This window comes from Mastigoproctus giganteus, chromosome 14 (genome assembly GCF_048544385.1).
Source record: "Mastigoproctus giganteus isolate SK-2022 chromosome 14, ASM4854438v1, whole genome shotgun sequence".
NCBI classification, from domain to species: Eukaryota; Metazoa; Arthropoda; class Arachnida; order Uropygi; family Thelyphonidae; genus Mastigoproctus; species Mastigoproctus giganteus.
In genome coordinates, this window is record NC_143588.1 from 79,209,945 (window position 1) to 79,235,297 (window position 25,353).

A 25,353-nucleotide genomic window follows, 5' to 3' on the forward strand; every position below is an offset into this window, starting at 1 on the left:
GCCCTCAAAGCAAGGCTCACTGATGATATAGAAACACCAGATAATATATTGAATGATTCTTCACATTTAAAAAGATTTTTCATTAGAATAGGCTGGTCGCTTCTAGCTGCTAATACTAAAGTATGCATATTTGTGTTGAAGTTGCTGTCCATATGGGAAATAGCAGGAATGAGGTGTCAAAAGGGCTTAATCATTTGATACCATACCAGCAAGTTTTCATGCATCATAGCCACATGTTTGAGCCTTGCAAAGATTCAACTCCATAGCTGATGTAGTGAAAAATTGGTAAAATGAGGGAGATGTGGACCAAAAAACCTGGCTGATAGGAATTGCCAATCCTGAAGAAAGCAATGAAAGCCAACCAAGTGAAGTCCTTGGAAAACATTACATTGGACCTTCATATGTCCACAGAAGTATCTGTAAATGCATCTGTGGTTCACATTGAGATGCATGGCATGAGTTTTCATGGTAGAGCTATTGCTTACAAGCCTCCACATCAACACCAATGAATGCCAGGTTGTAGTGGTGCTTTATTCATTCTTGGACCCTGGAACAGTGGAAACAGGTGCTATAGAGTAGTGAGCCATGTTACAGTCCATTATATGGGACAGTAGTGTTCATGTTGAGAGTGCCTAGCGAATGTCATTTTACCTCATGCCACTGTATTACACAATATGTATTTATACATTGTGTAATACACTCGGGAATAGCCCATGGAGTTCTGTCAATGAATATACAGGAATTTTGCCAGCAGGGACAAGAAGATGGTTATTTGCCATTGTATAAGGCAGTGTTTCCCCGACCTTTTTTGAGTCGCGACCCCCTTTTATAATAGCCAAGTAACCTGCGACCCCCGCCACGTGCATAAAAAGGCATTTTTAATAGGGTAAAGAAAACACATTAAAAATAGATTTTCAGAATATAATTCTAACCTAATATTTAATGTGATGGTTGTACTTGCATCTAGGCAACCAGTTTCAAAATTTGTGGCTGACTGTTTGTTAAAGCCAACCTCATGTCATTTTCAACATTCAGCCTGTTTCTTGCCTTTGTTTTGATATGCAGAAGCATTTAAAATCCACTCTCACAGAGATATGTAGAGGCAAATGGAAGTAAAACTCAAAAGGCAAGCATGGTGACATTTGGATATGACTGATACATAGCACACCAGAAATGACTTGGCAATTTTTCATAAAACAAATTACGTGCCAAGGAATCATTCCGCAGATCCAAGAATTCATCCTTTACTTCATTGGGAATGCTGGCTACATTCAGGGAAGCAGCGAATGGGTTTCATACCAGTGCAGCAGCTTCCTCTGTAAACTCGGGGAATTACTGCTGAAATTCCTTTTCAAGGGATTCAAGGTGCCCAGTAATCTCCTCCTTCAGATTCTCATCCAGTTTGCCTTCAAATTCCTCTACCACACTGCAGAATTTTAGACATGGCAATGTTTCCAAGATTTACTTTCCGACGCCAGTTTTGCAGCTTGGATACAAATGCCCGAAGATTGTCTTGAAATTGGATGATGTGTGTTTCCTTTCCCTGAAGTTTCAGGTTTAGCTTGTCTAAAATGTCTGCTAAGTAAGCAACTCCTTTCTTCTAAGCTTCATCATTAAAGTAAGCCACAAGTTCACGTTTCCCTTGCACTTCCAGGAACAACTTGATTTCATCTTTCAACTCAAAGACACAATTGACAACATTTCCTTTTGACAACCAGCATACAGCAGTATAGAAAAGAACCTCATGATCAGAATTCATGTCTTTACAGAGTTCTTTAAACAGACGGGTATTGACGGCTCCAGACTTTATGTAATTCACAGTTTTGATCAGAGAATCAAGTACCTTTTGCAGAGGAGCTGGAAGAGTTACTGGCAAGAGCATATCGGTGAATTATGCAGTGAATGCCCTTTGCTTGGGGAGCAAATTCTTTCACTTTTGTCTGAAAGCCCGAGTTTGACCCTAGCATAGCTGGTGCTCCATCTGTACAAACCCCACAGACGTTTTTCCACTGTAGTTTCAAAAAAGGTATTCATCTTCTCTATAATATCTTCACTTTTTGTAGTACAGTAATACCCCGACTTACGCTACCCCGACTTATGCGAACTCGGAGTTACGCGGTTCCTGATTTTTTCGTTCGGCAACCCTGCCGCCCACTATCTTCAAGGTCGTTTTTCATATGTTATCGATATACGGTGCAACGGCGGAGAATGAGAGCGAAAGATGAACAAAATTCAACTTTGCTGCTTTTATGTTTTTTATATCAGTGAAGGAGAAACACATTTCACCATAATAACGTAAAAACCAACACAATCCCAGCTATCGGTATAATCGCAAATGCAATTAGATCGAGTTTACTACCAGTTTATAACAGATTTCACTAGCAGAAACGCAACTGGATTTTTATTGTTTTATGGTAGTAACCCCTAGAAATGTGAGGTGTTAATAGTGTATCTCTGCCTTTATGGTGTTGTTTATTCAGTTGCTACATGCGCGCAGCTTTGTTTATGCGTATCAAGCGTGCCTCCTCGTTTTGTAATTGTGCTTTATTCCCTAAAAATGAGTAAAATACTTAATTAAAAGGTGTGAAAAGGAAGCGTCCTGGTGAAGACACTGCAGATTCAGAGAGAAAAAGAAAAGCAATTATCGATAAACAGAGGCGGACTGGGTCAAAAATTCCTACCCGGGAAAATTTATAATGGCCTCATACTATGGTTTATGGCCAAAATCACACTGGCCCACTGGGGTTTCCCTGGTAAGGCTTATGGCCAGTCCGCCTCTGTCGATAGAGAAAAAAATATGAAATTGTGAAACGCTTTGAGCGAAATGAAAGACCATGTGATATTGCACGTGCTACAGGCCTAAACGAAGCAACGGCGAAAAGCACATGACAATTGCAAACTTTACAGGTTGAAAATTGAAAAGGGCTCAATTGTAAAGGGCTTAAAAATTTTAGAAAACATAGACTCCAACGAAGAACGCGTTATAGCTACAAAGCAAGGAATAAAAAAATTATTAGCTTGCTACGAAGAAATTCTGCGTGAAAAAAAGAACGCGCTGTGTCATCAGACGAATTTGTTAGATTTTATGAAGCCATCGACATCGAAATAACTTTTTAATGTAAGTCATTTGTTTTTTTAATACATATTTTGTATTAATATGTATAAAGAACTGCAATTTTATTAATATTTTTCTTCTAAACTAGTGTTTTTGTTAGTCCTTGGTCCCAATTAAGCAAAATTTATATGTATTTATATGCAAAGTTGTACCCCGACTTACGCGAATTCGACTTACGCGATTTTCGTCGGACCCACCTATCGCGTAACTTCGGGGTATTACTGTAGTTTCAAGTGCACTACAAAACAGGAACTCTACTTTGATGTCATCTGAATGAATATATTTCATGAAGACAAGCAACTGAGAACATGAACTTGTGTCCGTTGATTCATCAACTTGAAAAGAAAACAATGGAGAAACTTTGATTTCATTCAAAACCTGCTCTTTCACATCTACAGACATATCTGAAATGCATCTCTGAATAGTGTTATTGGACAGAGATATTTGTTGCATCTTTATCTCGCTGGCTTCCCCAAGAATTAATTTCATCTTCAACGTGCAGGGTTTGATGACTGTTTCTCTAATCATGTAAACTTTTTTTGTTTGGCAATTTCCAATGCGACTTCATATGATGCTTGCACTGCTGCTGTGTTCTGTTGCTGAAAACTTTCTGTAGGATCAAGTCGCTGATGTCTGAGACCAGTTTCATGGCGTCGAAAGAACTCCAAATCCTTTTAGTATGTTTTGAATGCTTTGCCTCTAAGTGATGTTTCAGTTTTGAAAGTTTCATAGATTCAGCACTGAGAACAACATTGCACAAAACACATTGTGGCTTCTCTATACCATTGCTGATCAAGGTGGTAAAGCCAAATTTTAGATAGTCTTCTGAATATTTACGTTTTTTCTCCATGGGTATAGATTTAGCACGGACTGATGACGACCTACTGATGCTCTTTAGATTTTAGAAAGTGCAAGCAGTAGTTAACCCGTGCTTGACAGCGAGTGGCTGGTTTCTATCTTGGTGCTAACTAAAGGTGGTTAACTATTGGCTAACTAAGTTTGCGCTAAGTTTGCATTAGACGGCCCATCACTGACATTATTGAATTACATCACTGCAAACATGGCAGCATCAGCAAAATATACGGGGTGACCTTCAACTATGTTAAGAGAGCAACTCACCTTTATTCGATGGTCCGTATTCAACAGTCTGTTATTCACACGTCGAGACACTGATTAAAATGAATTTTGATATTGAATTTTGCATCATAGTGAATTTTTTTTTTTTTTTTTCAGTTTACTATTTGTAACAGAATTTTATTCTAATGATAACACTGCATTTGTATATTTTATTTTTAGGGAGTGAATCAAGGTCTGCCACAGTAGAAATTTGAAAAAATATTAAAGGCCCACCATAGAAATAATTAAAATAATATAAAATGTTTAATATATATGAACACAGCAGGCTTTTAATATTTAAGTATCTGCAGTGGTGGACCTTAAGTCACTTCCTTTAATTTATCAAAAATCAGTGTAACAACCACTAGTAGAATATTGCAGTGTAGCCATATGCCATATTGAAATAAATACAGTAAGTGTTGAAAACCTTTGTTGTGAAATTTCCTATAAAAATAATTGCAACTAAAAATAACCACGGCAACCCCCCAGAAAACACTTTGCGACCCACAGGTTAGGAACCTAGGGTATAACGCAATAGTTAGGCCGCACTTGAGTACTGCATACATGTGGAAGCTTCATTTTAAGAAGGATGTGGATCTGTTGGAATGGGTGCAGAGAAGAGCAATGAGATTAGCGAAGAATGCAAAAGGTTACTGTTACAATGAAAAATTTCAGTTATGTAAGTTGCAGCACTTGGAAACTAGGAACCTGTGCAGAGACCTGATTGAGGTGTTGTTTAAATCTTCAAATGGTTTAAGTAAACTAAATGCTGATGGCATCCTTATTCTTTCTCAGACAATGGGTATTAATATAAGGGGACATAAATTGAAAAAGGATGTATGTAGGATAGACGTGAAAATTTGCTTTCGGCCAGAGAATAATGATTGTTGGAACAAACTTCCATCTGTTGTTGTTTGAAGTGGGTGGTTTGAATAAATTTAAGGAAGAATTAGACAAATTATTAGAGGGGTAGGTAGATAGGTATTTAGTTTTTGTTGTTTTTTTTTGGCTGTGTTCTATATGCTTTCTTCCTTGAATCATTTTCCACTACTAATACACAGTGCACTACCAATACACACACTACTTATACACTTAATTGATATTAAGTGACAAATGATTCAAGGAAGGTCTGCTTCTTGTGGTGCAGACTAGGGATGTTGGTCGTGCAAAAATCCATCAGTGTAGAGTAATGCACTAACATCTTAGACAATTTTCTATTGCTCACACTGGCAGCTCAATGGAATTAGGACCACCACCATGTTAACTTCCACAGAAAGACAGTGCTATGTCCCAATAGCATAAGTTTTATACACACTTGATTTGAAGAAACAGTCTAGCATCCCTCCTGGCTGGCCCAGAGTACACACCATTGACAAAAACTGGAGTGGTGAATCGGGACAAACCCAACTGTTCTCCTATGCTACAGCCGAACTGGTGACTGTGTGGAATGGACATATTCCACCTATTCAGAGGTAGCAACCATTGTATTTCTTTAAGAATGAAGCAGCACAGTTCAGTTAATGCATTCCATGTTTGTGATGTTTTTTTGTCAGTTGAAGTGAATATGGTCCTTCAGAACAGTTTGGAATTGCATAATTTTCAATTAGGTAGCAGGTGACACTTCCTGTAGTTTTTTTTTACTTTAACATACAATGATTATCCTACTTAGTTATTGCCCTCTGTGTTGGTAGAGTGCTACTTATCTCACTTTGAAAAGGTATACTGCCATCACAAGACCAAAGTGGCTAGCCATTGATAACAGAATGAACTTTTAAATGACTTGAGTCATGGCCAATACCCAGGAGGAATGGGGGGGGGAGTTTTTTGCCACTGACTCTGGTTTTGCCGTGTGGTGAATCCAAATGAATGCCATATAAATGGGAATGTGATAACTGTCAGAAAAATTAATCCAGCTCTAATTGTTTTTGTGCCACAGCAACTGAGGCTGTGAAGTGTCCAGTATACTTGGTGTATAATTGTACATATTGTGGTTAGTTTGCCTATTTTGCTTGATGAAAAAAGCTGTAGTTTATGTGGAGAGGGCTGTTTAATTTTTATTTGAGCTAAACTAACTCAGCTGTAGTATATATATATATATATATATATATATATATATATATAAAAAAAAAGCTCAAACCTTTCATCTGAACAGGTTGCTAATTCAAGCATGGTGTGGCCTTATCCAAGGAGTGTAGATTGGTTTATCTAAGCTTTGGTATGCAAATAGGCAATAATAAAAATAAGGAATAATCAAATAAATGTTCAAATAAAACATCTATTTAATGCATAAAACCAGCGTACATCAGTATGATTCCTCATAGTCTTGTCACTGGATCAAAAAGATGTTCCTGATATCTTCTTCGAGAATATCCCTCCACACAGTGGTGAGCTGTAGTGGGCTCGAGAGAGCCCATTGTTATTTTTTTTTGAAAATCTGTAAGCCCATTGTTGAAGCTATTATTTATTTTACAAATGAAATCCTGAATTTAATTATTGAGTATCTAGAGCTAGAACTGCGGTGGGGCAAGCGGGGGCCCCATCCCCATAATTTTAATGGCACAATTGACCAGTTATGTATTTTAAAATTGCTTCATTTTCGAGTTAATTACAGTCGGACCGCTGTTTAACAGACTTTTTCATAGCAAATTTTTTTGAATTCCCCTTGGTTTCTACAGAAACATTTAAAATAATTTCTGTAGAACGAATGGATTACAATAGATAACTTTGTGCGCATTGTCCTCACCTCTGGCCTTTAGGTAATTGGAAAGCGTGAATTAAGGTTGAAAGGGGTTACCGTCCCGCAATGTTAATGGTGTCTGTAAAACCTATGCAGCCACATTCCGAGAAGTTGTGCTAGTTAATATGCTTTCCATAGCCATTCAGAGGATTAAAAAGATTCCCGAAATGGATAATAGCCTCTGGTCAACCTGTGTTGTGGTTCCCCTTTGCTCCGACAAACAGGCATGTTTTTTGGAGAAGTGAGTGATCCATGGGTTTCAATAAATTTCTCAGTCTATGTTTACATGGTGACAGTAGCAATGTCCAGCAGGTGGGGGGGGGGGATGAGGCAACTAAGATATTAAGTAAACTTTCTGAAGATGAAATGTTGGCAGATTTGGAAACCGCATCAAGGCTTTCACTATGAGGAAAATGTTCCAAGACATAATGGCATATAGGCAATAATTAAAAAAAAAAAAAAACTATCACCAATCTCCAAAACACCAGCGCGAGTTAAGGATGGTTGCTAAAGAACTTTATGTGTAAATTATAAAGATCGGTCATGTGTTCGGACCACAATGGGCAACTTGTAGCTCACGGACAGTAATGGAGGAATTATCCCGCTTTGTGCAAACATTCTGAATCAGAAAGTTAATTAAACATTCTGGAATATTAAACCGACTTTTCAATCTGGAATTTCTTAATTTAGCACTAATGATCGACATCCTGCAGGAGCTCTCTTACCTTTCAGAAGCTTTACAGAATCACTATGGTAAAAGCACTAAATTAATTAATTATTCAAACTATCAATGCTATCACTAATTTGAAAAATTCTGAAGCTAAAATTGAGAGCATGTTGAATGAAGTGGAAAGAATTTAAAGGAATCGAAAGTAAGAACACATTTAAAAAATTACCTTGTGACCTTGTTATTAATGCAACAGTAATTTTAAATTAAAGAAAATAATGATACTATCGACAATGAATTGAAAGAAATTTTAAACATATGCTACCTGGAATTGTGGAATATGAAAGAACTTTCGTCTCTGTGGCAAGACGGTGAAAAATTAATAAGAAATTTAAACTTTTTGATAAAATATGCAATAAAAATTAACAATTTTAGAGATTTTGTCGAAGACAGTTTATCTTTAAAATAGAGTGAAATTCCCTCTTCAATTAAGAAAGCCAGAAATATCTTTGAAACCATTGGTATTAGCAGTGCTTTTAGTGTAATGAATAATACAGTGTATTGTATAAATGAATGAATAATGTTGACAATTAAACACATTGCAGATTGTGATGACCATATATCAAAATAGAAAACCATTGCTTCAATTTGATCTGGATTGTTATGTCAAATCATTCTTATTGAATTAAGTCTTCTATTGGAATGAGCAGCAGCCTGGAAAACAAGATGCAGGGTATTTCAGGGACTGCTAGGAAACATTGTGGTACAAGTAAACATATGGTTTGTGTTAGGGTAGCTAAGAATAGGAACAGGTGCATGTATACTTGCATGTACACCAATGCTAGGAGTTTGGTAAATGAATTTGAGGTATTGCTCAAAACATCAAAGGCAGATATTGTTGGGATATCAGAGACGTGTCACACAGATATAAGGAATGCAGAACTGGAATTTGGGGAGTACAATGTGTATAGGAAGGGAGGAGGGGTTATTCTATTAGTTAAGAAACACAAAATCCAAGGAAGTGCAGCCAGTCGACATTGCTGGACAGTGCAGTGTCGAGTCAGTTTGGTGTGACATAAGCACTGGGAGATCAAAATTGATAGGAGTGTGTTATATGCCTAATGATTCTGATGAGTACTGTATTATAAAAAATGGGGGATTTTAATTTCTCTGATATTGACTGGAATTTGTCGGTTGGTCACTCAGAGTGGTAATCAATGGACACTGCTCTTCGTGGACTAATGTTATTAGTGGGGTCCCTCAGGGTTCAGTGTTGGGTCCATTGTAATTTTCTGTATTTATAAATGATATTGATGGTAAAAAAAAAAAAAAAAAAAGAAGGTAAACTGCAGCTGTTATCAACCCACTGCAGGATGGAAGCTTCAACAATTCATGCTGAGAGAGATGGACCATAATCTGCCATGCTGGTCCAGTGTGAGGTGGCGGATCGACTGTATTTAGCAGTCAGGGGCTTGAACCCTGGTCTACTCAAAGAGTGTGTGCTACTGCACTCCCGCTCCTGACTACTCAGGCTTAATGTCCAAGTTTGCAGACAATACGAAGGTTGGCAGGGTCGTTAAGAGGACACTAATGAATGAAAGTGAATGAATTATTAATGCAGAGCATTTTTGAAAATATAATTACTTCTCTTTTGGATTATTTCCCAAAAACATTTGGGGAGCATATATCCTCTTTATGTCTTTGTTTAAAAATCGGAAATGTAATTACAAAAAAAAAAAAAAAAAAAGTGCCAACAGGCTCTCATAAGTTGTGCTCAAATATGCTTTGTGGCAGGAGAAAGTGTAATGTGTTGCCTTTTGTGACCAAATACAGTCCGTTTTGATCAATTGTGCTTGTATTACATGCGAATAACTGATTTCGATTATGTTTGCATCTTATTTGGTTCTCAGGTCTATTATGGGAATTTTTTGGATCTTTTTCACAACGTGACTGAGTTCGTCGGTCTCAGGCGAGGGTAGCATGGTTTTTTCTAACGGACTCTCGGGTTTTTCATCCATCAAAATATAACATCGACCTCAGAACACGCAATTCACAAACAATATACACGGAGCAACATGGCCCGAGTAGCTGATGTTACTAAAACCCAAAAACAACAACAACATTCTGAGAAATGATTACCCTAATTAATATTTTACTGTGACAGGGATTGATTAATTTTCGTGTTTCTCTTTTATGCAGTGAATTCGTGTAAGTTATACTCCTGTATATTCAGAATTAGAATAGAGTTTGCACCTTGCACTAGTCAACAATATCAATGTAACTACGTTATGTGATATTTTACAACAAAACTTTACTTCTTCCATCAATCTCAAAGTGACTTTCAACAAACGTGTTTTCATTAACACCTACAAAATTCCCGTTGTTGCTTACTGAAAAAAATATAACTACACAGCAGTGTAGATCTTGCGTGCCGATAGACTTTGTTTTGTGTGTATGTAATGTTTTCAAAGAACAAAACACTTATGGAAACATTAATCAATAACCTGAGAGTGACTACGTGATAGGTGATATTTTTGAAAACAAACTGTACTTCTCCCGCCAATCCCAAGTAACCGAACAAAACATGTTTTCATTAACACCTAAAATTCCCCTTGTTGCTCAGTGAAAAGAATTACTATGCTGCAACGTTTGTCTCACGAGCTTTGTTGTTTTGTATATGGTCTCTTTTCAAAGAACAAAACACTTGTGGAAATTCAAAACTCTTGAATCATTCTTAGTACTTCAACGCCCATACAGTTAAATATTTGGACTCTTTCACGGTTTGGCAACGGAATTCCTCTTCATGAGTCACTGTCGTGGTAGAACGTGTTGCCAACAAAACATCCTGTTTACAGTAGGAGCGTTACACAAGTGAAAGTAGTAAAAGCAAGCCCTGTGTCAGATACGAAACTTGGGATCTGCTTTATACTGACTGCCATCTAGTGACTAAACGGTATATATATATATATATATATATATATATATATATATTTTTTTTTTTTTAGCCAGAAATTTTAAGTATTTTGGAGAGTTTGTTTTGACGCATTTATATTATTATTATTAGCCATATGGTGCAAGGAAGCCTGAGGCTTTTGCTGCACCAGCCAAAAAAAAAATTTCTGAGTTACCCTGAGAGAGAGAGAGTGTCACCAAGGAAGAGAAGAATGATGATATCCAGCTCAGCACCCTGGGTGTGCCAAGCTCATACTCACCAGATGTGAGCCCCTAGGGTTTTATTTGTAATTTAAAAAGCATTTTCATAACTTATCACTTTTCACTTTATTGTCGCTCTCTGTTTGCGATTTCATTAACAACAAAACCATTAACTCCATTGAAAACAACAAAATTGTTTCATTTGACTTTAGCAGTAAGCAATCAATGACAGTTTACTAATAGTCCTAGGGGGAAAAATAATAAAGTTTGATATTTTTGTTGTTGTGTTTGTTTTCAATTACAGAATAATAATTACTGTATTGCTGCCCTCTATCTGGGATTATGCTATTAAATTAAATTGAGAAAAACCCTGTGCAGGTTTCATTTGAGCAGTAATCAACCTGCTTTCTCAGTTTCCTAAATATATAGTTCTAACAAAATCAATTAAAATTAACAAATAAGAGCGAAAAATTAAAACTGAATATCAGAACGTTTTTTAGGAAGAATGACTTTCCCCCCCTCTTTTAAGGTTGTAGGACTGATTGCATAAAAGCAAAGGAATAATTATGAACCACTAGTTCATAGTTATTTCGTTTTATTTCGAAATAATGTTATAATATTCCTTTCGAAATAATTATTTTGAAAGGAACAAACATTCCGTTTGTTCCTTTCATAATTCATCTTGTTTGAATTTATGCAACTTTGCTAGAATTGCTGAGTCAATTAAACAACTGAGCACATTTTGAAGTGCTCGTTATCAACTCTGTGTCAACCATTTCAATGAATTTAATTGCATTGTAGTATCGAGTACTGAAGCAATATTTATGAGAAACGCATAGAGGCTGCAATGATAGTCTGGTCTTATACCGAAATAGAATTTGTGATGGAAATTAGTTTTGAGAAATAAATTCTAGAGAAAATGAGCTTTTGAAATGGGCTAGTCTCAGTGACAGATTTCGTTAGTCTCGAGCCCTAGCGCACATATTTTTAGAGGTGCCAGAAAAAAGCGACACTGGATTATTGGCAAAAACGACATAGATTTGCATGTTACGTTTGCGTGGTAGTATTGGCGACAATTTACACGTGTCATTAATGTTTCCACAAAAATTCAGCTTAGCAGTCTAATATTAAAGTAATCTTGTAACAGCGAAATTGCTTAGTTTTTTGCTTCTTAACAATGTTCACTTTTTGACTATGGAAAAATTAGAGTATTGTATATATTGAATTTTGAAACCAAAAGAGAAAGCTATCATCTTTTCATAAGAGATTTCAGTATCTTAGTTATTTAAGAAAGGGAAGATTCGAATATTGGTTGGTTATGTACAGGATGGTTATAAAGCCCCTTCCCACTCAAATCAAAATTCATATGCTTTACCTGCATTCCACTAAAAAGTACCTTTATTACTAGGAAATACTACTAATATCGCTAAATCTGAAAAAAAAAAAAAAAAAAAAAAACACCAAAAACTAGCATAATCTAACCCATTACTAACTAATCTTCCTTATTAAAATGTAATTAATAACGTTACTGCTCGAAACCGACCCTGGCACAAATATAACCTTTGAGACTTCGGAGTACCTTTTCGTTCCACACATACACAGCTCTGAACAGAGGATAACACAGACCACACTTTATACTTATAAGCACTCTTAGCTAACCCCTCTCCAGGACGTCTGTGAAACTTCCAAATTGAGTACTTAAATCCTAAGAAAAGCAGCAATAACCTGTCCTTCCTATGAAACGGAGTTGGAAACTATAAAAACAGAAACCGATTAACACCGCTCATGGGCCTGTGGGAATAACTGTGTTCCCCAATAACGGTGATTCTATGTAATTTAAAAAAGCTATTAGCAACTTAGTCAGAACCGTGGATAACGGTATTTATCACTAAGTTTAACATAAGCCCCAGTCTGAGGGGCTCCAGTGAGAGTAGTTAGTCTCTCCGCGATCGAAACTGAAAGTGCAGATTTTTCAATTTGATTTCAATTACTGTATTGAAATACTCCTGCAATTATAAGGTACTGTTCTTTCGCACTTTTAAAAATGAATAACTCAAAAACTATAGGGCGTGTCGAAAAATCAGTATATGTGGGATTAAAAAAAATTGAGTGTGTGTCGAGTACACAAGAAACTTCTTTAGAATTTTTTGAAACGTTTATTATTTCAATGTTACAGTGGTTTAATATTTTACAAGTTTATTGCAAAGTTTTTGCAGATCTCTCCTTTGTACTCAATAGATAATAACTTTACTTATTTTTTTCTGTGGCCGCACTGCACGTATACGTGCTCTATACGTCTTACAGCGCTAACTATTACTCTTCGGCATGTTGAATTATAAATTTTTTTTCCTTCGAAATTTTTTATGAAATACGGTAGAGAATGACGAAAGAAATATTTTTATTTTTAAATTTTTAAAATCGGAGTGCTAGAAGCTGAGATATAGCGATTTAAAATGTAAGGGTACTGATTGCGTCATGCGTCGGTGCTACAGTATTTCATTTCGTGTCGCATTTTCGTTGCGAATTATGTAAATCCACCGACACAAGTTACTCCCATTTGAAAACTGCTCGGGGCGCGCCGAAAGCAGTCTCACTTCAAAAATGTTCGAAATTTGCCTACCAAGGACGCTCGTAAAGTGATTAATTTATAAAAATAAGGTAAAATCTTGGCAAATTTCCATTACTGATGATCAGATCTCCACGTGTCTACCATTATTTTCTGATAAGCAATGATTCAAAATTTTCGATTTACTAACTCGCAGCTGATTGGGTCTTTCAAATATAAAAATTTAAAGGGATATTTTGTAAAAGTAGCGTTTCAGATATTTCCATAACTGCTAGAGCTAGATCGTGCGACCTTGAAAGCCAGAAATGTGAAAAATGGCGACTGGATTCGCTCTTGGATTCGTTCTTCCGTGAAGGCTTCTTGTAGGAACTATTTGTCGTTATTGCTAATATGGGGAATAGCACCATACTGAATAAAAATTATGCCTCTACGAAAGCCACATTTGTTAATCTTTAAGGTAATATTGGTGTACAAATAGGCTAACACATCATATTCTATTGGTCGTGTGTGTCTTAAAATGTGGCAACTGTTAATGGTTTCAAATAAAAAGGGACCAGTAACAGCGTGCCGTAAATCCACATCATACTCCCTTTAATGGATGATGTAATTTTGCAACATGCACGGGAAGGTTTTCTCTAGGCTAAATTCGGCAACTTGTGCCTATCACAGGTCCATCAAGGTGAAAATGCTTCATACGTTGACAGGATGTTAAATAATCATTCTGGATCCTGTGTAACCCTTTCAATCGTCCACTAGAGAAAGCGCATCGTTTTTATAGTCTTTTAGGTCCAATTCGATTTTATAGATGTAGATGTTCGATTTTATAAGGAAACAGATTATGCCTAAGTCTAGGTCGACTACTTCCACTATTACTTAGGAGTTAGGCAGCCTTCTTTGAAACTCTACAATCTTTAATACGGTTCTTCTCGAACAAGCAGGCCTTAAACAAGCAATTAAGTCTGCGATAACACTATTGCTTTTCTTGTAACAAAGTTTAATTAAAAGTGTTTTATCTTTAGGCAACATTTGAAAAAACTTGATTGGAGTTGGTTATTAAGTCGATTACTACACCATCAAGCTTTTTTATCTTAACGATGAAAAATAAGACCACAGTTGAAAAGGCAAGAGTTCCCTGATTCCAGAATTATCCTTTTATAACGAATGTTAATTGTTTATTGGAATGAATGCTTAGTATCCTGTTGGTCAATTTTCAAACTAATTTTTTATTCTTGCAAAAATTGCCATTTATGCTAATTAAATGAAAAAAAAAATCAGTTTTATGATACAACTAATAGTGTTCGAGTTATTAACTTTTAAAAGTGGGAAAGGACTTCATAATCATTCTTCAACTTGCTCAGATTACAAACCTAAGGGGGCATAAATTCAAATTGAGGAAAGACAGTTGTAGCATAGATGTGCGGAAATTTGCTTTTAGCCAGCGGGTGGTTAATTGCTGGAAGAAACTTCCATCTGTCGTTGTGGAAGCTGATAGCTTAAATAAATTCAAGAAGGAACTGGACAAACTTTAGAGGGAATGGTTGTGTGATTTTTTTTTTTTTTTTTTTGGCTGATGTTACATAAGCTTGCTTTCTTGCATCACATGCCTCTATTACTATTACTACTTGTTCTATGCATGGGTTAAATTTTTTGAAGACAAAAGATACTTGCAGAGAATAAATGAGGAGTAGAAAGGTTGGTTGCATAAGTTTGCAGTTGGACAGCGAATGGATATTGATTAGTACATATTTGGAAAGGTACATATTTGGAAAGGTTTTGAAGGGAGAAGAGGAATTAGCATTAGCATTAGTAGAGGCATCTGATGCAAGAAAGCAAGCTTATTCAGCATCAGCCAAAAAAAAAAAAAAAAAAAAAACACACACACCACTCCCATTTCACCCCTCCGTTCGTTCAAAATACCTGTCCAGTTGAGCTTTAAATTTGTTTAGGCTATCAACTTCAACAACAAGTGATGGAAGTCGGTTCCACCAACCAACCACCCGCTGGCCAAAGGCAAATTTCCGCACATCTATCCGACATCCGTCCTTCCTCAATTTGAATTTATGCCCTCTGAGGTGATTATTCTGAGCAAGATGAAGAATCCCATTGGCATTGAGCATGCTCAAACCATTCAAAGCCTTATACACCTCTATCAGATCACCTCGCCGGTGCCTAGTCTCCAGACTCTGTAATTTGCAAAACTTAAGCCTTTCTTCGTAAGAGCAACCCTTTGTTCCATTCACTAATCTTGTTGCCCTTCTCTGTACCCGTTCCAGCAACTCTACATCCTTCTTGAAATGAGGCCTCCAGACCTGTATACAGTACTCAAGATGTGGCCCAACCATTGCCTTATACAAGGGAATAATCACCTCCTTATCCCTGCTAGAAAAATTCCTGTATATCATTGACAAGACACCATGAGCTACTCTTGCAGCTCGTCTGCACTGCTCAGAGAACTTCATATCTGCCTGCACAATTACCCCCAGGTCCTTTTCATTCTCCACCACTGTCAGTGTAGTACCACAGAGTTGATACGTTGCTCTGGGGTTACTGTTTCCCATATGTAGTACTTTACATTTGTCAATGTTAAACTTCATTTGCCACCTCTCAGCCCATCTGTTCAATCTTTCCAGATCCTGTTGCAGCAGCATAGCGTCAGTAGTGTCCTTAACAACCCTGCCAACCTTTGTATCATCTGCAAACTTGGACATTAAACTTGATATCCCATCATCAATATCATTCATAAACACCGAAAACAACAACGGACCCAACACTGAACCCTGAGGAACTCCACTAATAACATTAGTCCACGTTGAGCAGTGTCCATTGATTACCACTCTCTGTCTTCTGCCACTCAACCATCCCCTTATCCATAGCAGCAATTTGCCTCCAATGCCACACTGCTCCAATTTGTGCAGCAGTCTTCCATGTGTAACAGTATCAAAAGCCTTTCTAAGATCCAAATATATAATATCAAAGTTATTCCCTGCATCCAGTTCTTTTGTGACTACATCATAGTATCCAATCAAATTGGTCAGGCAAGACCTGCCCTTAACAAAACCATGCTGCGTCTGAGCTATAACTGAATTCTTCTCTAGATGATCCTGCAGTGCTTCTTTAACCAGTGCCTCCATTAATTTACCTGGAACAGAAGTTAAACTAACAGGTCTATAATTACTTGTGTCTGCCTTTGATCCTCCTTTGTGAATTGGGGTTACATTTGCACATCTCCAGTCTATGGGTACCTCCCCTGAGTCCAAAGAAGCTCTCATAATTATGGCTAGGGGTTTGCTTACTTCCTTTGCTGCCTCCTTTAATATAACTGGATAGATCCCATCCACCCCAGGTGCCTTTTTTATGTTTATCCTCAACAATCTCTCCTCCACTTTCCTCTCAGTTATTACGAAATCATCCAGCTCACTGCCAATGTTTACTTTACCTACATCATTCTCCTTCCTGAATAACTCCTCATGCGTGAATGTAGATGCAAAATACTCGTTTAGATTGTTAAATGTACCTGAGGAGGATCCTCAACTGTTGAACCATCAATATCCAGTGGACCAATCTGATTCATCCCTTTCCTTCTTGAGTTTAATTAGGTAAAGCACTCTTTTCTGTTTTTGTTTGCATCCTTTGCCAAGGATTTCTCATAATCTGCCTTTGCCTTCCTAATCTCCTTTGTGACTTGGTTACAGACCAACTTATATCTATCATAGGCTTCCATGTCACCCATTAATTTGTATGTATCCCATGCATTTTTCTTCTCTGCCACATGTCTCATTAGTTCATCTGACAACCATTTAGGCTTAAACCTTGAACAATATTTCTTAGTTGGTATGTAGAGCCTGGTAGTCTCCAAGATTAGTTCCTTGAATGCTTCCTATTTTGAGTTTGCTGTTGGTAACATCATCAGTTGGTCCCACTGTATAGAATTTAAATACTGTCTCAGACCATCATAGTCGCCTTTACGAAAACAAAAACCCTTCCCTTTACCTCTGATGGTAGTTACCTCCTTGAGTAAATCCCACTTCAACACACTGTGATCACTGCCACCTAGTGGTTCATTTATCTGCAGATTCCGGCCTATTACAGATGCCAATTCAGAAGAACAGTGCCCATGGAAGTTTATATGAAAGAAGCAGTCAACAGAAACTGAACATCTGAGACAGTGTTGAGAGACTTCATAAGCGACGGATCATTAATTAATCTGACTGTCTTTTTTCAATAAAGTCAATGAGCTTGAGAAAGGTTTTGGAGACACCATTCCAGATGTGGGAACAATATTCCATGGCAAGGCAGGGTGGATTTTGGATTTGTACAGTCACTAGCTGTTTATAAAAAGCAATGAGAGTGAAAAAGAAAACAATGGAAACAATATTTGTGATGTGCTTGGGCCGAGAGAAACTAGAAGTCAGGTTATCCCAGTGGTAATATATGTTCTTGTATAGAAATCTGAATGTCATTGAAGATGAACATGTAATAGTAGACGCATTTTTTTTTTTTTTTTTTTTTTTTTTTGGGAATAAGGCAGTACTTAATATACCGTTAGGTTGCATAGTTATTTCTGAGTACTGGGAAGTAGCGATTAACAGGAATGCTGCTTCGTAGCAGTCTTGTTAATCGTACCCTTCCATGCTACGAGGAGGTGGGCCAGAGCTAAGCACTATCAAGTAATTTTTTTTTTTTTAAGTTGTTGGCGCATCGGCTTCTGTGGCCACAGTGCACCTCCCAAGGTTTTTTTGCAGTACTTTGATTCAAGCCCGAGGCAGGATTCGAACCCGAGACCTTTGGGTTGTCAGGCAAGCACTTTACCCACCCGGTTAGCCCGGTCGGCCTATCAAGTCATAAGAAGATAGCTTATTTAGAAGACTTTGGTGCCAGGCAACATTAAAAGCTTTGGCAAAAAAAAAAAAAAAATAAATTTGCCAAACTTTTCCATCGAATTTGTCCATAGACGAATAACATAAGCGAATTCGTCAGTGATCTACACTGACGAATACATATTATCGATCATTGATCAGATGAAAGATTTCGAGATGTAAAAGTTTGTGGTTTATGGATATCTCCATTATTTGGAAACAGCACAAGTAACTGGAGTGAGACGATAACTGGATTAGAGGCATTTGTTACCCTTCTTAGAAACTGCTGGATGCGAGTAGAAGGAAAAACACCAGTGGTAAAATAAGTGTAAAAAAGGCAACAAAAACAGATACAGGGTTAGGTGCACAGTTTTTGAGAACAAATGAAAAAATGCCATCAGGACCTGGACTTTCTTGGGATCATAGTTTAGAATTCTTCTAACATCCTTCTGTTGGAAAACCACTGAAGAATTGATCAGGGTGTGTTTGGTGTGATGAAGGTGATTAGCCAAAATCATCAATACAAGAATTAGTAAATGCTAACAGAGCTGGATTAAGGTACGAGCTAGCAGGGCCCCTGCCTGGGGCGCCAAAAATAGAAGAACAATGAGGCAAAAAAATATATCCTCAGTAAAGGGCGTCTAGAAATCGCTCTGGCCGGGATGCAGAAACGTCTTGGTACGGCACTGGATACTAATATGGCAGCTTTATCTTTATACTGAAGATGCAGTATATCTATCAGGTAGTAATGGAGGGTGGCAGTATAAACGCTCAGAAGGCAGCTAATAGCTTTGTAAGAGCTCGAAAAGTTGGTTTACCACTTAGACAAGAAGCAGGTTATCTATTCTTAACATGTTGAAAATCGAGTTTGGATTGATTAATAATAGTTTTACAATTGTTGCAAGCTTTAGTATTGCATTCCAAAAATATTGCATATTTTCTAAAAATTGTTGCAGATTTTTCGGAAAACCAAGTATAGATAAAGAAGAGATTTCAGGGTACAATGCGGAATAAATGGTTTAATAGCAAATACCAACAAGAATAAAGAAAGCTCATATTAGGATCACTCGACAGCAACCTCATCCACCCTTAGGTATTATGTCCATAAATAGCGTGTATTCTCTAGTCGGTTTGCTTGTTTCCTTTACAAAAAACCTGAGTTTCTGGGGAAAAAATCTTGCTGTACTCGCTTCACTCTGACCAACGCAGTCACGGAGTGTTAAAAAAAATTTTTCGTCATAGACGAAATTCGAACAGGGGTTTACCTGGTTTGGAAAAGACAACCTCTCTGCTAATTTGCAGAGACATCCAGACTAGAATGAATTTACTAACACAATCGGAGCTAACATCAAGTTTGAAAGATTTAAAACAGTAAGCCAAAGAGGATAAAAAATGATAAGAAATAATGCAGATCATCTCATTTCGCAGACTCCTTAAGTTGTGATCTGAGGCTGTTGTTGTAAGGGATTTTAGGAGCATCAACGACTAAGGCCATATTACTCCGTGTATACGGCCTGTAAATTGCATGTGTTCTGTGGTCGATTTTCTGCTTGCTGGAAGAAAAACTCCAGTTTCACGGATTGGTGTAGAGAAGACGGCGATTTTACCAACTGTGCTACCCACAACGGCGAGTGATCTGAGGTGCCTAAAGGACCACTAATATTGACTGCATATGTTGAATAGTTGTTGGAGAGGAAAATATCAAGGGTGTGGTGGGTGGGTGGGAAGTCAGGATTATGTGGTATTCTGGTAAGTAGATGCACAATTTGTGCAAGGTCATTAGTAATTGCAAATGCCTCATCAACTCGACCATTTGGATTTATGTAAATAGAAAATTGAAGCCAGTTGGAATTAAGAACAGTAAAATCACAAAGGAATATTATCGCATTGTTAGGAAAGTTATATTAGAGAAAGTTGAATTTCAAAGAAAGAAAGTCAAAGAATTCAGAGCGATTGGCGAATTTGGATGACGATAGTGGCAACAAATGAATCCGACAGAATGGGGTAAAGAGATTTCAAGCGAGAGTAAATCAAAAAGAGAAGATTGTAGATTAGGAAGTCTCTGGCAAAGACTCATAGCAGATATATGCAGCAGTACCACGTAAAGGGAAGGGAATCATTGGGAAAACAATTAGGATAATGATGAGTGACGGTTAAGCTCGCTTAAGGTGATAAAGAGAAGGGAGGAATTTTTGGAGCCATAATTGAAATTCTGTTAAAAAAGTGAGACTTGGCACACTGTATGCAGAAATGGATACCATTGAGATTGGAACTGAGGTCTTATATCTGTGGAATGATTGAAGTTTTAGGGAGGTTTAGTTCATTTTGCAGATAAGTTTGACTTATTTGATTTTTCATGAGACAAGATGATGAATTGATGAAATTTTTGCGTATGATATACACAGATCAAGAATATACCCAGCTCTTTGACCTAACGTGGCTTCGACGGTGCCTCCCGCATAAACACTACTCAGGCTTGCTCCAGTCACTAGCTGGCAGAATAGAGGCAAAGAAATTATACACTAACTAATCCGGATTCCTCCTAGAGTTACCAATAGGTTCTGCCAGTGGACTACCAACAGCCGTCTACGAAAACAATTTTAAAGCTGTAACCTCGAAATGCAAGAAATATTGAATTTCTCCACAATTCTCATTGTAACCTCAGAATACATGACTTAAAATAAGAGAAAAGAGATTATTATTATTATTATTAGCTAGCTATATGGCGCAAGGAAGCCTGAGGCTTATGCTGCACCAGCCAAAAAAAATTTTCCTGGGTTACCGAGAGAGAGATAGAGAGAGAAAGTAGAATGAAATCACCAAGAAAGAGAAGAATGATGATATCCAGTTCAGGACCCTGGGTGTGCCAAGCCCATACTCACCAGATGTGAGCCCCTGGAGTTATGGGCAGGGATTACTGGAATCTTTCTCTGTGGTCCAAACATCGGTTTCTCCAAGTCACGTCTACAATAAGCAAAGTGATGGTATTACAATGGGTGACGAGAGACATATACCACGTATATTGCATGGTGACATAGAGGGGAGGCATTTCTCTGTGTGATGTGGAATCACACGTAGACTTCTGCTTACTTTGTTCATCCTAAGGTGGTCTCCTCCAGTATACAGGTGCAGTATTGCTAAACTTGCATACGACATTATACCCAGGATGACTAAAGGTCCCATCATCGTGAAAGGACAAGCAGAGGATATGGTTGGCACAGAAGGATCGGAATTTTCTGAAATTTATTTCGCTTGATTCATTAGTGGCACGTGAATATCACTTCCATCACTATTTGATTCACAGCTAGCAGTCCTGTCATACCTGGAAGAATGACCTGTGATCATTCTCAAGGATCTCAGTCAGTAGCGTAGCAACCCTTTTTCGGGCCCTGAGGCAAAGAAAATGTTCGGGCCCCTACTTAATAAATGAAAATTGCAAAAACAGGAGACAGCCAAAGACGCTGGGCCCCTAAAGGGCCCCGGCCCGAAGGCAATTTCCTTGCCTACCTACATGGTAGCTACACCACTGATCTCAGTAATGTACATCAGACGATCTAAATGATTGTTGTGTAGTAGGGTTTTAGGAGCATCAGCGACTAAGGCCATATTGCTTCGTGTAGATTGTCTGTAAATTGCGTATTCTGAGGTCGATTTTCTGTTTGCTGGACAAAAAACCCGAGTTTCAGCGAGACCTACTAACTCAGCCACGTTGTGAAAAAGACCCATAAAAATTCTTTCCATCATCGACGGTTCTCGAACCCAGGCCTACTAACTGTGCTACCCACGACGACGATCAAAATGATTAAATTATACTTTAAAGGAAATTTTGTTCTCCTAAGTGCTTGCAAAATTTTAACTGATTACATTAGCACAATCAAATTCAAGATGAAGAAATGATATAATTTTAAATATGAAATATTTGATATTTATAAAACGACTTGTGAATATAAATGGGCTAAACCCTTCAATAAATTCAAATTTATCGAATGAATGTTTTAAAAAAGTACACCAGTTCGGAAGGAAATACCAAATCTGTGTAAAAATACTCATATGGAATTTCAAATTGGCGAAAACTTAGTTAGTTTTCTTTGATTAAATTTTATTTTAATCAAATCAAATAACTAAATTATTCCTCAAATATATTAATGTAATTATTTTGATATATATTAAACCACATTTTCTCTTTTATAAATGTTTCTGTTACATTTTTGGAGCACTTAACTAAACATTACCTAAACATTGACGTTCTCATTGTGCCCGTTATTTTTTTTATTATTCATTTATTAATTTTTAATTAATTACTATATATTTTTTTTTTGAGAAAATTTTTTGTAGATTTTTCTTTTAACTATAAGAAAAAATATGCACTCTACAAAATTTCCTACAAATAAATATTTAAAAAAAAAAAGAGACCACCATATTTTTATTTTGAAATTGATAGTCGGAAACCAATTCCACGGTAGTATTGCTAATGCAATACTAAATTTATGAATCATATGAGAAATATTTTCTTGAATACAAAATGTCATGTGTAGAAAAAATATGAATTTTATTGGAAGCGTGGATACTGATACCGTGCTGCCAAGGTAGGTTGCAAAAGTCAGTTGGTTGCCCATAGTCCATAAAATAAACAGAAGCAGTCGCATCTGTGGGATCTTCCACCCAGACCAGTGAATACACAATTTACGAACATAATGAGCATGCGTGGAAGAACTTATTCTTGGGTAACCCTAATATGACAATTTTTAACATAAGAAATAAAAAAAAACAAACATGTTTGTATAGACATAATAAAGATTACAAAGTGCTCTTATAGCACAATCAATAATGAAGAAACTAAATAAATAATAAATGAACCTAGAATATTAAAAAAGATATTATGGTTTTGTCATGCTGACTGCTATTGCAAGTAAGTTCAAGTAAGTATTATAATATATCTTTATTGCAGGCAGTGATTGGTTACATGATTGCCTGATGCAATAATATTGCAAGTATGCAAGTATGGCACTAAGAAAATTATTCATACACAGATTTTCCACTTATGTGATGGAATTTGCAATTGAAAAGTATTAATTCGAACATTTCAAAATAAGAACATTCCAGTAATAGTTCATCTTAAACTACTTTTGAACATAGTTGCTACCACTGCAAAATTCCCAAGGAAATTTTTTACTGCTCTTTAAAGGCAACCAGCGTTACTGTTTAAGCAAAGTCCAATTACGAGTTGCATGCATTACTTGTTAACGAGATTTAGGGAACGCGCAGTGATGGATGAAGTTCAGAGGAGAATTCTTGTTATCAGAAACACGTACTCAGCAGTTTTCCTTACAGCAGGTATAAGACAGGTGTGTCGTAACTCAACTGTTAGCTGTAAAGAGCTGCAGTATTCGGGTCATAGACTACTGCCAAGCAATGTCAGCGTTGAAACTGGCACGTGTTTTTGGCCGTGGTACTCGCCAACGTTGTGTTGACTTTCGAAAAAAAAAAAAAAAAAAAAAGAGTAGAATTAAAAACATTTAGGAGGCTCACGTTTTCTTTAGCACTTGCTTACAGGTCGGCTGATTTTGAAGGACAATTACTTACCATTGGTATTTTGCTGACAACTAAGAATCAAGTAGCGCAAAACACTTCGGTTTGTTTTATATTTTCAATGCACAAGCGCCACCTCAGATTTTTTAACGATTTAATGTGCTCTACGTTTTTCACTCTGAACTATAGATACATTTCGAAATACAGTACAGGTAACTCTCGTATAACACGGTAGTTAGGTTCCTATAAAATGTCGTGTTGTGCGAAACTGTTATACAGGACTGAAAAAAAAAAGGGGGGGGATTACGTTCCAAAAGCTAACAAAAATACACCATTCTAGATTTCGTGTACCTTCTACTCTCTTTAAAAAATCAGTAATTTGGGTTTGTTTGCATTAGTTAGTTAATTAGTTTTTAGGAGCATTAGCAACTAAGGCCATATTGCTCCGGGGATATGCGGTGGTCATTCCTTGACCTTTCCGCATCCTCCGTATTTGGTGGTGACGGGCTTAAACCCCGGTCTAATCAAGAAGCGTGTGCTACGCACTGCTGCTCCTTCCCACCTGGCTACGGAGGCGCCTACATTTGCTTGATGAATTGTGAATTTGTGAATTCACAAATGTGAATGCTTTGTGAATTTCATCGTATGGAACTAAGCATTTTTGAAGCTCCCTTTTGAACTTTGGGCTCCTTTCATTCAAGAATCTGCATTCAAAAAATAAGATTCTAATTGCTCGGCTAACTTTATGCCTTCCCCTATGCTTTTTAGTGTAAAATTTGGAAGTTTACAATTTATCTGCGACAACCCCAGGGGCTCACATCTGGTGAGTATGGGCTTGGCAAACTCAGGGTCCTGAGCTGGATATCATCATTCTTCTCTTTCTTGGTGATTTCTCTCTCTCTCAGGGTAACTCGGGATTTTTATTATTATTTTTTTTTTTTTTTATTTATTTTTTTTTTTGGAAGGTGCAGCATAAAGCCTCAGGCTTCCTTGCACCATATGGCTAATAATAATAATAATAATATCATCTGAATTGATTTGATTTTACCCCCCGATGCAATTTGCATCAAATCCGGCTTCTTTTTCTACCAGTAATTCTTGAACGTCTTCAGTAATCATATCTTATTTTATTTTTTTTTAGGAGCATCGGCGACTAAGACCATGTTACTCTGTGTATATTGTCTATAAATTGCGTGTGTCCTGTGATCAATTTTCTGTTTTAAAAATTCCTACCGTCATCGACTGGATCCGAACTCAGGTCTTTTCCAGCCAGTGTGGGGGAGGAGGGCGATTCTATCACCTCTGCTACCCACGAGTGCTTCAGTAGTCATATAATCAAAACCTTCCCCTCCTACCGACGTAGCAAGTTCTAAAATCGCACTGATTCCGTTTTCTGCCGGTTCGACCATATTTCCTGAACGAACTGACTCCGGCCATACATTTTTCCAAACGCATTTAACGTTAACGGTTTTACTTCTTTCAGCGATAAAGTTATGATTCGGATTCAGTCCACAATTGAGAAATGTTTCCATGCCTCCATTACTTCAATAGATTCGGAATCAATTTTTTTCCAAAATCCATTGTAACGATTTTCCGATGTAATGCCTGAATGAA